Below are 13,106 nucleotides of genomic sequence, written 5' to 3'. Positions count from 1 at the left end.
CAGGATGATGGCGAAATGAATCCCACATGTAGAGGGGACCAGTCAAGGTTGGAGAAGGTCAGAAAGCTCTGAATGAAATTTATCTAATTTATCGAAGATAAAGTGATGGTATTTCCACAAGTGGTAGAGAGTTTGGGTTGGGATTAGTGATAAGTGCATAGAAAACCCAAAAATGAGGATTAACTCCAAAGCATTGTGCAGGAAAGGAAAATCAGAGTTTACTTAGATGGCTTAGTGTTGAATAGCATTTGTAATCATGAGAATGTTAAAACAGATTTCGAGGAAGTACCTGGGTGACTCAGTTGGTTAAGCGTCCGACTCTTGGTTTTGGCTCAGGTCATAATCTCATGGGTCGTGAGATCAAGCCCCATGTCAGGCTCCATGCTCAGTGGGGCATCTGCTTGGGATTCTCTCTCTCCCTCCCCTCTGCCCCGCCCACCCCTCACGTGCATGGATGTGCTCTCTCTCTAAAATAAATTAATAAGTCTTTTTAAAAAAATTCGATGTAACCAAACTTTTGATAAAATATGTCAGGAAGATGGAGGGATGAGAAGGACTTCAATACATGGTGGGGTAGGGGGAAAGGAAGAAGGCGAGGTGCTCCTCTTCCATTGAGGGGCATCAGTAGAAAATATCTGAAGCTGGAAAATCAAGAAATAGCTATACAGTTGTGTCCTGTAGAGAAATGGGGCATGTGTGGAAATGATGAACTCAGGAAACGTTACGGTTGCCTCTTGAGGGGAAGGAGGTGGGGTTAAGGGCAGAGCTGGAGACTGCTGTTTACTGTAGTAACACATCATTTGGAGCTAGTTGACTCTGTGCATATACAAATCTGATAACACCCCAAGCACCCTCTGCTCCTTTCTGCAAGCACAGCAGTGAAAAATACCTTGAGAGAGAAAATGAACAAAGTAATAGAAACAATGCAACAGCAAGGAGATGAGCTGCATGCATCCAGAGGAACTAGAACCCGCCCCCGCCAGTGATGGCCACTTGCGCACTGGTGTGACTGCCCAGCCAATGGGCCAGGAAAGCAGCACAAGGACCCCTTCACCGAGCCAGGTCGCCTCTTTCATTGCCTGCCAATCCCAGTGGCACTAACCCAAAGACAATGGGCACTTTCGAGGTAACCTCTGCAAAGAGCATAAAGGGGGATTGCTGTGTTCCAGTCTCCTTTGTCTAGGGGTCGGGACTGTCCCTGACTTTGCCATTGGCATTGCTCTTCAGTATTTCAGCTCTCTGAATGAGGCCGAACAGCGGTGTGCTGAACACTGGGACAGATCCTAAATGCCAGTTAGCAAGGGTTAATGGAATCCAAGAGCTCAGCGCACAGGAAAATTCTATTAACAGATATTTGTAGACATTTACATTTGTAGACATTTACATTGCATAATTGATGCAACTCAATAGTTTAACCAGGAGAATATGGGAAATATTTGTTACTGTTTTCATTTCCTTTTGTCTTTCTGCATAATAAAGACATGGCGATGGCAGTGTGCATTGACTAACTCCTCAGGGAACGTGATCAATCTTGCCACAATGAAAATTCCCTGATAAACTCTCAGCAGTCTTAATGAATGACTCCATAAGGATGCTATGTCAACACTTCCTGTCTGTCACCAGGTAGCGACCAAGGGGTTACTGCAGCTGGACGCTCTAGAGAAAGGGCTAGCAATGTCAGACGGGGCAGAGGAGGATGAGGGTGTCCACACTGCCGTGTTTTCTGGGGTGAAGCTCCAGTAAGTTCCTTTGAAACGGATCGTGCCTTGGTGGAGTTTTCCAGGACCCTCTGCTTGTAGGGCTTTGCAACAAAAGGGAGAGCTTTTAAGCTGGAAAATACTTAGTGGCACTTAAAATCTCCAGCCCTGCTGTTTTTGTGTGTTGCCTTAAGAAAGGCCCTAGAAGGGGGTGGGGAAGCCAAAGGTGGGCGAAGAAGGGAGTGCAGTCATCTCAAAGAGCTTGGTGGGCTGGCCAGGGACTTTCTTTCTGTGAACCAGGTAAAATCCACACAGGAACCCTTAATCGCATGTAGTTCTATGGTATTATTAAGTGAATACATTTTTCATGGCCCACCTGCTAGTGTAACTAATTAACAGCCATTCTCATTAATTACATTGATCAGGATCATAAAATAATTTCAAATTGCTGAACATGATCAGCAGGAGTAAAATGGTTTCACTTTAATCCCTTAATGATTTTTTCATGATTAATCAAACAAAATATATGTAGTTATTTGATCCACTTTTTTCATCTTGGAACTGCAACTCAGGGCAATTATAGTAGACATAAGGTTGTTGCAAACAGAACTACATTTCATGCGGTAGCTAATTAAGCAATAAGGCGCAATGGGGTGGGGGGTATGATTATCATGAGATAATCACCCCCCTGAGGAGTCACAAAGCAAAAGGTACAGTTGAGCACCTCTGCTCCCACAGGGCTGTGATCACCTTCCGATAACCACATATCCCGCCGGCGCCTTACTGCTAATCGGAAACTTTCTGTTTTACGCAGAAATAAATTGAGGAAAAATGACTTTGATCATAGGAAATGGTTCACTACAGTATAAAGGTTTCGTCCGTCTATTAATAGCGACCACATTACTGCGTGCTTTAGAAGGTGAAATCCTCAATCATACTGTTTTTGTGTCATCCATGGGTGTGGGACCTATTTTAAATTTATTGTTTACACTTTGGAGAATGCCTGTGTTTGGTGGTTCGGGTATGTAAAATGATATCTCCAAATGCTCATACGTCTAACAATTTTTAATTGAATCAGAAAGTTCTTGCATTCAAGGTACTGAACATCTTTTGAATGAAATCATCAAAGAATAGTGGGCCAACTTACAATGTCTAAGAAAGAACAAAATACGTCTGTTAGATTTCAGCCGTGATCACCTCTATCGCTTCCAGCTCCAGACCTGACAGTGGGAACGCACAACCATTTAAGCAGGGAGGATGATTAGGGTTCTTCCTAGGACATGGTTCCCCTCCCTTTCTTCCAAAGGAAAGAGGAATGAAAAAAAAAATCAAACGCACACAAAGAAAAACAAAGCAAAATGACCAGTATCCTTCCTGTGCCCGGGGCCAACCGGCAGGGTAGAAGGTCCTGCTCTCTGGGTCTGTGGCATTAGTTTCTCTGTGTTCCTCACCTGTGCACTCCATGGTGTGGGAAAAGTGAGTTCCCCCCAACCACTGGGACTGAGTTATTTCTTCATTTAGGGACAATAATGCGGTTAGGGCAGGGTCATGCAAAAGGAGAGCAAAGTAAGAACAGAAACTCCACCCATCACGCTGACAGCGTCTAAGCAACAAAGAGTGGAGATTAACCCCTCATGGTTGACAAACTTCCATCCCGCCAGGGTGCCTGGCTGCGTTCTGTTTGCATTTACTATACAGAACTATTTCCCTGTTGCTAACTGTAAAGACATACCCCGTAAACTTTATTTTGACCAACTGATCTTCCTTTTCTGTTAGTAAAAATTACCATATTTGAGTTAGACCTAGTGAGCAGATTTATTTCATTTCATATTACCTCTCCCCCCGCCCCGCATCTTTTGGCTAAAATATTTAGGGCTTTTTCAAGAGTGGTTTTTTCTTTGTTTGTTTTTTCTATTTTAAGTGTAGAGCAATCACAAAGAGCTTGAATGGTTGTTGATTGGTGAAGATGTTCATCCAGATTGGCCCAGGTTTGTTTCCAAATGAGGCTGCCTGGTTTAGCTTCTGTGGGCTTCCTGAAGGAAACGTAGCCGTGTACTTATTGTGACCCTGCACAATGAAGATAAATTGTGTCACGTGCAGGATACATTACCGACTTTATGACAGGCATAAATTGACAACTGAGTGTATCCCTTCCATAAAAGCATCCTTCCACTGCTTACACTGTGTTTTTAATGGAACTTTGTTAACAGTGCGATGCTTTGAAAAAATACGATGGTAAAACAGTTGGACACCAAACCCAGGGTTTTGCCTTCAAGTGTCGTAAGTGCTAGTTTTGAAAAGAACAGTATCACTTTAACCTTGCTAAGCATTCAATTCAAGCCGTATTGCTTGATCAAGTCAAACCATTTGGCTCCATGTGGCTCTGCTTGGCATGGGGCTCTCTCCCCTCAGAAGCCCATTTTGGTCAGGGTTAAGAGTGAGCAAGATTTTATTGAAAAACAAAATAGGCACAAGAGATAGGCAATCAGTATGATCTTGAAACATTGGCTTCATACTGAGCGTACTGGTCTCGCGGCTTATCTCAGGTTCCCAGCAGTACTCAGGCTCACATTATGCATTACGAAGAGGAAATGTCAGTTATTAACTTAAGTAGCATAGGTAGGAATTGTAAAAGGGCTTTTAAAGTGCCAAACGCTGAGAAAGGAAATTAAATGCAGTTATTTATGACGGAGCTTTAGAAATACTTCGATTTGTTCTTGGGAGACCTGGCATTTCGATTTGAAGCTGTGTCAGTCTTCAAACTTGCACAATTCATGTCCAAATAATAATACAGGCATCTTCCATATGCGTGTTTGCCCGTGGATGTTCCCCCTCCCCCCTCCCCAGAGCAACCGACCATCACGACTTTAGTCTTCTCCACGATGTGAAGCGTCATGGTAGTTGATGAGTTAAAATGATGACAGATGAAACTTCATGGATGAATGAAGGTCATTTGGAAAATGCTATCAGTCGGAGTGAGTTAATTTTTCGGTTTGAATTCTTGCTACTCATCAACATTTGCTGGAGACCGAACAGAGGAGTCCGCACCTGTAAACATCGCGGGTGTTTTGATCTTCCCAGGCTAAGCAGACCTGATCACATCTTTAGCTAGACAGCCCACAAGATATCAGTGAAGTGCCATTTAGGACTTGCTCATTTGCTCAAAGAAGTGGGGGGCCAGCTTGGCAAGCAGACAGAAAGGGCTCCTTTAAGAAGGGATCAGGAGAGGCATTCTCCGCTGGCCTAAATCCACTAATCTGATGTTATTATTAGCGATAAGGAGCAGTGGCCAGAAGAAAATCTCATTCTCTGCAAATGTCATTTAAATAGGACTCTGATATTTTCCGGTCAAGTCGACAGGCTTTAGTCAAATAGTGAGTACTTTATTTGTAAATGCCGGCTGGGGGGTGAGGAGGGAGAAAAGCTTCAGTTCAGCAGTTCTTCGGATGTCAGCTTACCGGTATTGATTAATCGTCTAGCAGTGGCAGCTGCTGCTTTATTAAATGTGCAGCTCGCCAGACCAGAGCTATCAGGTGTAGGAAATGTTTGTTGACAATTCACCTTTTCTCCCAGTGTGACGCACCAGACTCTTCCGTGTTTCTGAACCACCGTTCCTGGGAGATCGCCCCCTTGCCCTCTCCACCCACGGCCCCCCAAGTGTGAGTTACTAGGGTGAGCCCCCCCCCAAAACAGGTTGTGACTGCACAATTAAAATCTTTGGAAATATTTTCTCTTTCTTCACCTTCTTCCTTTTGGTCATTGTTAGGATCTTGCCACTTATGTACTAATGAATCCTGTTCTCAGAATGGTGAAGCCATGGGACTACCGGGGGCCCATTTAACAAGTTATCTGCTTTTTGTTTTGAAATTGTACTCCAGCGAGGGCAAAGCCTTCCCGGTTTCCTCAAATATGTCAAAGTCAGAGGAGAGTTGACGCTTTAGAAGAATCTGACATATATGTAAATCTTCTGTGGGTTTACCCCCAAATGCACCCTTAAGAAACACACATCCAATCAAAAAGCTTTCTAACCCCTTCCCATCCTTCAAGATCAAGTTTCAAGGCATCTACCTTTGGGATTCCCCAGCTCTTTAAGCTCCCTCGGCATTTCACTTCTGGGGCCCTCGCTTGGCATTTAACATAACTTACACGTGCGGACGTTATGGGAGCCTTTCCCCCCTTCCAACTGGAGAGCTGGAACTTCGTAAGGCAATGCCTTTGTTACTGGAAATCATATATTGTGCATTTTCACCAACAGTTCATTTGAAAAGATTTTCTCTAAGTCTCATAATTCATCACAATGCCTTAGAAATTTCGGTATCTCAGCATCCTAACAACAAACTCTAGAAGCCCCTCTTGGCAAGCAGCATAAAAACGTTTGGTTATACCCTATGTCCTCATCATTGATACACAAAGTATGACCAGTATACTGATGACTCATTCCTCATTCAGTAAATTTCTACCAAGTGACTGCTATGTGCGACACATTCTAGGTACTTGAGGACACCGCAAACAGCGTGACAAAGCAAAGGGTGACGCCCACTGTGAACGAAATAGCCTTGGCTAATGTCGCTGTGGAAGGATGGGGTGAAATGGTGGAGTGGGACACTCCCTTTGATAGGGTGCTCAGGAAAGGTCTTTCAGAGGAGATGATATTCGAGCAGAGGAGTGAAGGAAGAGTCAGAAGAGAGTATTCTGTGCTAATTGTACAGCATATACAAAGGCTCTGAGGCACGAGGGAGAGAAAGAAGGCCGCTATTGACGTGAAGAGAGTGGTTAAGTTGGACAGGAACATGAGGTACTTCCAGAGAGAAAAGAAGGGACAGATACATTGCATTCTGAGGGCGGTGGGAAGCTACTGGAAGATTTAAGTCAGGCAGTGACCAGTTTTGATTTATGTTTTATTAATACGAAGTGGCTCTGGCTTCTGTGTGGAGAATAGATTGGAGGGGGTGACAGTGGAAGCAGGAGGTTATCATGGCAGTTGTCCAAGTGGGAGTTGGTTCTGGCTTAGACCAGAGTTATGGACTTGTTACAAATGGAGAGAAAGGGAAGACATCTGGGAGGTAGATGGAGGATGAAGGGAGAGGTAGGCGATATGGTGTCATCACTAGGCACTCCCGCTTTGGAATGGAGTGGCCTTCCTTGGGTTTTGATCCTTGGGCGAGTTAGTTCACTTCTGTAGATCTGACTTTCCCCATCTGTAGAAAGTGGATAATAATAGCTACTTCACAGATTTTTGTTTAAAAAATGGAATGTGTAAGAACTAAGGGCAGTCAAGGGCTTGTTAGCACCGTGCATCCTCACAAGCTCTCTGAAGATCGTTACAGGGGAATGTTAAGAGACGAACAACTTTGGACCTTTGTGTAAATTTTATTAAATAACTGATTAGAGACATCCCCCCATGTGACCTTTCTGATCTGACGTGTTAAAAAGTCAAGTCAGAAATTCCAGTTAGCTGAGAGCAATGTCAGCAGCATAGCTGGCGATCTTGAAAGATTCCTGTGTGTCCCTCCCCCACCCCGAGCTCGAACCATAAGAAATAACAGCATTGGAAAAGTGAATTCTACACAAAACCTAATGCTCAGCATAATTTGAAGACCAAGAATGCCAAGAGTGTGAAATAACTGTGAGTAAAAAGGGAGAAACGACCAAATCCCAGCGCGTGATCGTATTCTTCCGTTCCAGCCCCTGCTCCGACCCAAGGCTTTGCAGCGAGCAAAGGGAGTCTGAGAAAAACTTCAAAAGGAGCTCATGAGTGGAATTCCCTGAGTTCTTGTATGTTGAAAACATTTTTTCCTTTTTTTTTCTGTAGCCCTGATGTAACAGCTAGATACAAAATCTAGTGACTCTCTTTCATTGAATTGAGTTTTTTTTAGAGCTGCTCCATTGTTTCTTTGGTTTTGTAAACTCTGATGTCAGTCTTACTCTGTTGCTTTTGAGAGTTACTTGATGGTTTTTGTCAGGAGGGCTTGAGAGCTTTGTCTTTATCTTTCTAATCGAATGGTTCTGCTACCTTTTGTCTTGGAGATGATCATAATGGATAATTTTCCTAGGTATGCACTGAGCCTCTTTCAGTGAATTTATTCAGCTCTCGCTTTATGTTTGGGGAACATTTTCTTATATTATAATTTTAAACATGAACTGTTCCAGTGTTTTGTTTTTCTTTTCCAGGGACTCCAGGAGTATGAACATTACTCCTTCTTGCCTTCCTTCCGTTTGCACTGCTTTCTCTCTGACCTTTTTTACTTTTGTTTCTGGGTCAGTTTCAATCTCTCTTGGTTGTTTTCCTTTCTTTAATGCCTCTTCTTAAATTTTCATTTGAAACTATTTTCCCTTGTAATTTATTCTTTATTTTCCAGATAATTTTGTCTTCTCCATTTTGTTCCTGTAGTTCATCAACAAAGTTCTCCTTCTTTTCTGTTTTTCTTGTACATTTTTAATTTTAGCTTTTGCATTTCTGACTCAGGGTGGTTTTTCATATCTTCAAATGACTTTTTGAGAATGTTCTTTTAAGTCTATTTCTCTTTACAGTGTTAGCATAACACTTTTCTTTTTTTTAAAGATTTTATTTATTTATTTGACAGAGAGAGCACAAGCAGGGGGAGTGGCAGAGAGAAAGAGAGGGAGAAGCAGGCTCCCTGCTGAGCAGGGAGCCCAATGACAGGTGATCCCAGGATGGCAGGAACATGACCCAAGCCGAAGGCAGATGCTTAACTAACTGAGCCACCCAGGGGCCTCAGCGTAACACTTTTCTTGTGCGTCATAATGGTTTCTTGGAAAGGGAATTCCTGCAATTGATGAGTATAAATTTTCACTTCCTATGCAATGACAGCTTCTCAAAAAGTGATCATTTATTAGGTCATAAAGCAAACGTCAGTTTGGTTCATAAGGTAGAAATAGTGCAAATGTCATTCTGCAATCACAATGTAATAAAACTAGAAAACACTAACAAAATAAAAACTAGAATGTCACTTTTATCTAGAAATTTTAAAAGCTCCAGTTAACTCCTTCATGAAAGAGGAAATACAAACTGAAATTATGGATTCAAAGATAGAAATGAAAACACCACATACAAGAATCTATGGGATGCATTTCAAACAATGATCAGAGGAAAATTCATCACAGTGAACACTTTCACCAATGAAAATGGAAGACTGGAAATAAATGGGAAAATACCCAGATCAAAAAACTGGAAAAAGAAGAACAAAATACAGCAAGAAAAAAAATATAAGGAGAGAAATAATAAAGATAAAAATGGGAAATAATGAGCTAAGGAACAGAAAAAAGAGTAGATCTTATCAATAAATCAAAATCCCGTGTCTTAAAAAATTATTAAAATAGAGAAACCACTAACTTAATAAAGAAAAAGAAAGGGAAGGCAAAACTTCACCAAATAGTAGATGACGAAGAGGAAATATCCATTTGAAAAGAAGAAATTTTTAAAAAATCACAAGAGACTACTTTTCAGACCTCCATGGAGAGTTGAGAACTTATATAAAATTGATAATTCCCTAGAAAAATACAGGCTGCCAGAATTTAGATGATTTGATTTAGAAAGCTTAAACATATCAACTCCTATGAAAGCAATGGAGAAAGTTATTAACGAACTACCTCACAAAAGACCAGATGGTTTCATAGTTCTGAAACTATGTGTATGTTAGGGTTGATCGAACTTGTGAATATGTTGTAGATAATGACTATAGGTTTCTCACTGTTGGAAGAAGGAGCTACAAATAAGCAAAGGGAGAAGGGTAGAATGAAACTTGTGGTGTCGGATTGTAATTGGAGGTATCTAATGAACTCCCATACTGTAGATAGGTAAGTGACAAGGATGTGCATACCTATATATATTTCCTGGCTTGATCTGCTATGAAAGCCTTAAAGTAATGGCATCGTCATAGCAATGAGCACACCTAGCACCAGATTTTGGTTTTTAAATACCATACTCAGCATGGGAAACCAGGAACACTTGGTGAATAGATTGATTCCAGCACTAGGACAAGAAAAGAATAGAGTAAGTCTGGAATATCTTGTGTCAGAAGTAAGGAAGTGCAAAAAGTTGTCAAGGCATGGCAGAAGGACACTGGAGCCAACATGAAAAAGCACACAATGGTCAAATCTCAGACACTTTGAACAAGAAAATAAATAATGGTAGTAATGCAGTATAATTCATAGAATAAAATAAATATCCATGAGCTGCTGCTGCTAGGAAAGAATAAATGAATGAATGAATGATTGAAATACCAAGTCCCCATGGTGTTGTTGTAGCCAGCAGGGTCCACCAATGGCTACTAAAATCTGTGGATGAACGTTTGAGGGGAAACAATATGTTAGCATGGTCTCAAAATCTCTCCCCCACATTTTGATCAGTGGCAAAGGAAAAAGTTGATAACAATTTAAACATTAGCAACATAGCAGACATCTCTGGAACTAAATGATGAAGGTTCCCGTCACCGGTAGTAAGATACACGGACCTCATGAACTTCCTGAGGTGATGCGCTGAGAAGAGGAAGAGGACTTTACTGTCACTTACGTGGAATTCTTGCCCTTATGCATAACCTACATAGAACCGTGATAAAACATCTGACAAACCCAAACTGAGAGACCTTTTACAAAACAGTTGACCAGTATTCATCCAAAGTATCAAGGTCATGAAACTTTGACCTTGAGAGGAAAGATGCAGAACTGTCTCAAATCGAAGGAGACCGAGGAGACACAACTAAATACAGTACAGAATCCTGAATGGGATCCTGTAACAGAGAAAAGGACACTGGGGGGAAACCTGAGGAGATTCAGTGTTTTATTAACGTCAGTTCCCTGCTTTGCAGTAATTGGATTGCAGTTATGTAGGTTAACACCATGGAAGGCTGGGCAGAGGGTGGACATGCGTTCTTTGTACTATGCTTGCAACTTTTCTATGAAGTCTGACATTCTTTCAAAATAAGAGAAATTAAGTTAGCCTCGCAGAGAGGTTCATAACACTTTCTAAAGCCAGCCCACGTCCTAGTAGCCCTCATATTTTTCACCGTGTTCCCAAGCCTTATAAAGGCCATAGTATGTTGCTATGAATGGAATGCTTGGATCTCCCCTAAAATTTGTGTGTTGAAAGCCTGCCTCCCAGTGTGGTGGTATTTGGAGGTGGGGCCTTTGGGAAGTGATTAGGATTAGATGAGGTCATGCGGGTAGAGCCTCTTGAAGGGGATTAGTGCCCTTTAAAGAGGCACAAGAGAGTCTGCTTGAGTTTGCTTCCCCTCTCTGTCCTGAGTCATGTGAGGATTCGGCGAGAAGGTGGCCATCTGCAGCCCTGACGAGGGCCCTCACCAGAACACAGTCATGCCGGCACCCCGCTCGTGGCCTCCCAGCCTCCGGAACTGTCTGATGTTTAAGCCCCCCGGTCTGTGGTAGTCCAAGCAGACTAAGAGACATGTGAAGGCTCTACGACACCTTTTTCAGAGTTTCCGTACCATGCAAGGACTACCGATTTTCATTCACTTAATACTAAATCTACATTGAATATGAGAAGCACTCTCAGAGTTTACATTACCTCTGGGTCGTGATTCTGGACATCTAGTTCTCATTGTACAAACCTAAGAGACACGCACAGAAGGGCCAGTTAACAGAGATTTCTGCTTGATACAATGCCACGAAAAGGAGTTTTTCCCCGGATTGAGATCCGAGTCAACGAGAGTGAAAAAAATGACTTGTTCTCTCTCTTTTTTTAAAGCATGAATGCTGAGGGCAGTTGACCTTGCTTCTGGGCATTACACAGCTCTATTGCCCTAAGGCCATGAGAAGAGTTTGGCTTCGTGTGCCAAGCACCATATTTAGGGTCATGTGCGTTAAGATGTAAAGAAGAGCACTGAGGTCCTGCTATGTGCTCAGTACTTCGAGGTGAGGAAACTGAATCTTGGAGAGGTACAGTAACTGGCCCCCCATCTCACTCAGCTGGCAAACGGCCCTGTCACCCAAATCTTCCATATTCCACAACCCAGGTTCTTTGCATTATCCCACGTTGTTTCTAGAATGGGAGTGTGAAATCATTTGAGGATATGGCCAGTCTAGACTTGGGGGGGGGGCAACATCAGAGCGGCACACACCACTCTTTACAGATCCTGGAGGAATGCCCTGTACGTCACAGATATGCGACCCAATACCAACTCTTTCTTTAATCATCTGAAGATTTAGATCAGTGAGTTTATGGCATAAAAACTTTGTTTCGTATTTCAACATAAGGGAACAAATCTCTCTGAAATCGTTCTAAAACTCTGTTTTCTTTCCTTGTACGTAAGCCATATACGGATAGCGTGCCCGGTAGGCCCTTGCTCTTTGATCAGACCCAGAGGAGGGTTTGGACTCAGGATGGCTCCTACTTATGTCAGTCTCGGAATAAGAATAATAAGATGAGCCTTGTAAGAAGTTTTTGCCGCCTTGCCATCTTTAGAACTCCTGCTAAAAGGGCATATTTAACAAACCCTATGAAGAGGCAATTGTATTCTGTGCATTGGAAGTTTACCATACAGCCAGAATCCAGCCCTGTTGCCTTTCCTGAGGTCCAGGAGACGTTGTGACCCCTGAGAGTAGGGTCCTCTGTCGGCACTGACCTCTGTCTCTATCTGCTATTTGATTAGAGAAGTTGACCAACGAGGCCTTGGTGGGTTATTCCATTCTGTGGTCTGGCAAGGCTTATTCCAAGATTCATAGCCCTGGGTTCGACATGCCCCAGTGTGTCGATGCACTTGTCCAGATGACGTGATAAAGCTATCAAAAGCCTGTCCAGGCAAAATTAATTTAAGTTAGATTTAAAAAAAATAAATATAGGGGCGCCTGGGTGGCACAGCAGTTAAGCGTCTGCCTTCAGCTCAGGGCGTGATCCCAGCGTTATGGGATCGAGCCCCACATCAGGCTCCTCCGCTATGAGCCTGCTTCTTCCTCTCCCACTCCCCCCTGCTTGTGTTCCCTCTCTCGCTGGCTGTCTCTATCTCTGGCAAATAAATACATAAAATCTTTAAAAAAAATAAGTAAATAAATAAATAAATATAAACCAGGCAGTACTTCTCTAAAAAGGAATGGGATGGGGTGTCATGAAGTCCGAGGAACACGGGTAAGGGATTGTGTCTTCAGAATCAGTGGGAAATTCTGGCTGCCTGGTGACTTTGGGGAAGGTGCCTGGCTCTGTAGGAGGCAAAGGTGTTTGTTTGTTCATTCATTGGTTTGTTTGTTTGCTTGGCAGAGGAGTTGGTGAAATATTCCAGACTGTTCTGTGGGCATCTCCAAAGTCTGCATTTTATGTTCTCGTCCTGAAATTCAATCTTACTTTGTAATGGCATGTGTGTGTCAAGGTGCTTTTAACAATAGGAATGTTTAGTGCAGTGCAGAAAGTCTTTGAGCCAAATCCTGCCTTCGATGTGC

This window comes from Ursus maritimus, assembly GCF_017311325.1.
Source record: "Ursus maritimus isolate PB19 chromosome X unlocalized genomic scaffold, ASM1731132v1 scaffold_X1, whole genome shotgun sequence".
Classification (NCBI taxonomy): domain Eukaryota; kingdom Metazoa; phylum Chordata; class Mammalia; order Carnivora; family Ursidae; genus Ursus; species Ursus maritimus.
Note: the sequence above shows the minus strand (reverse complement) of the source record.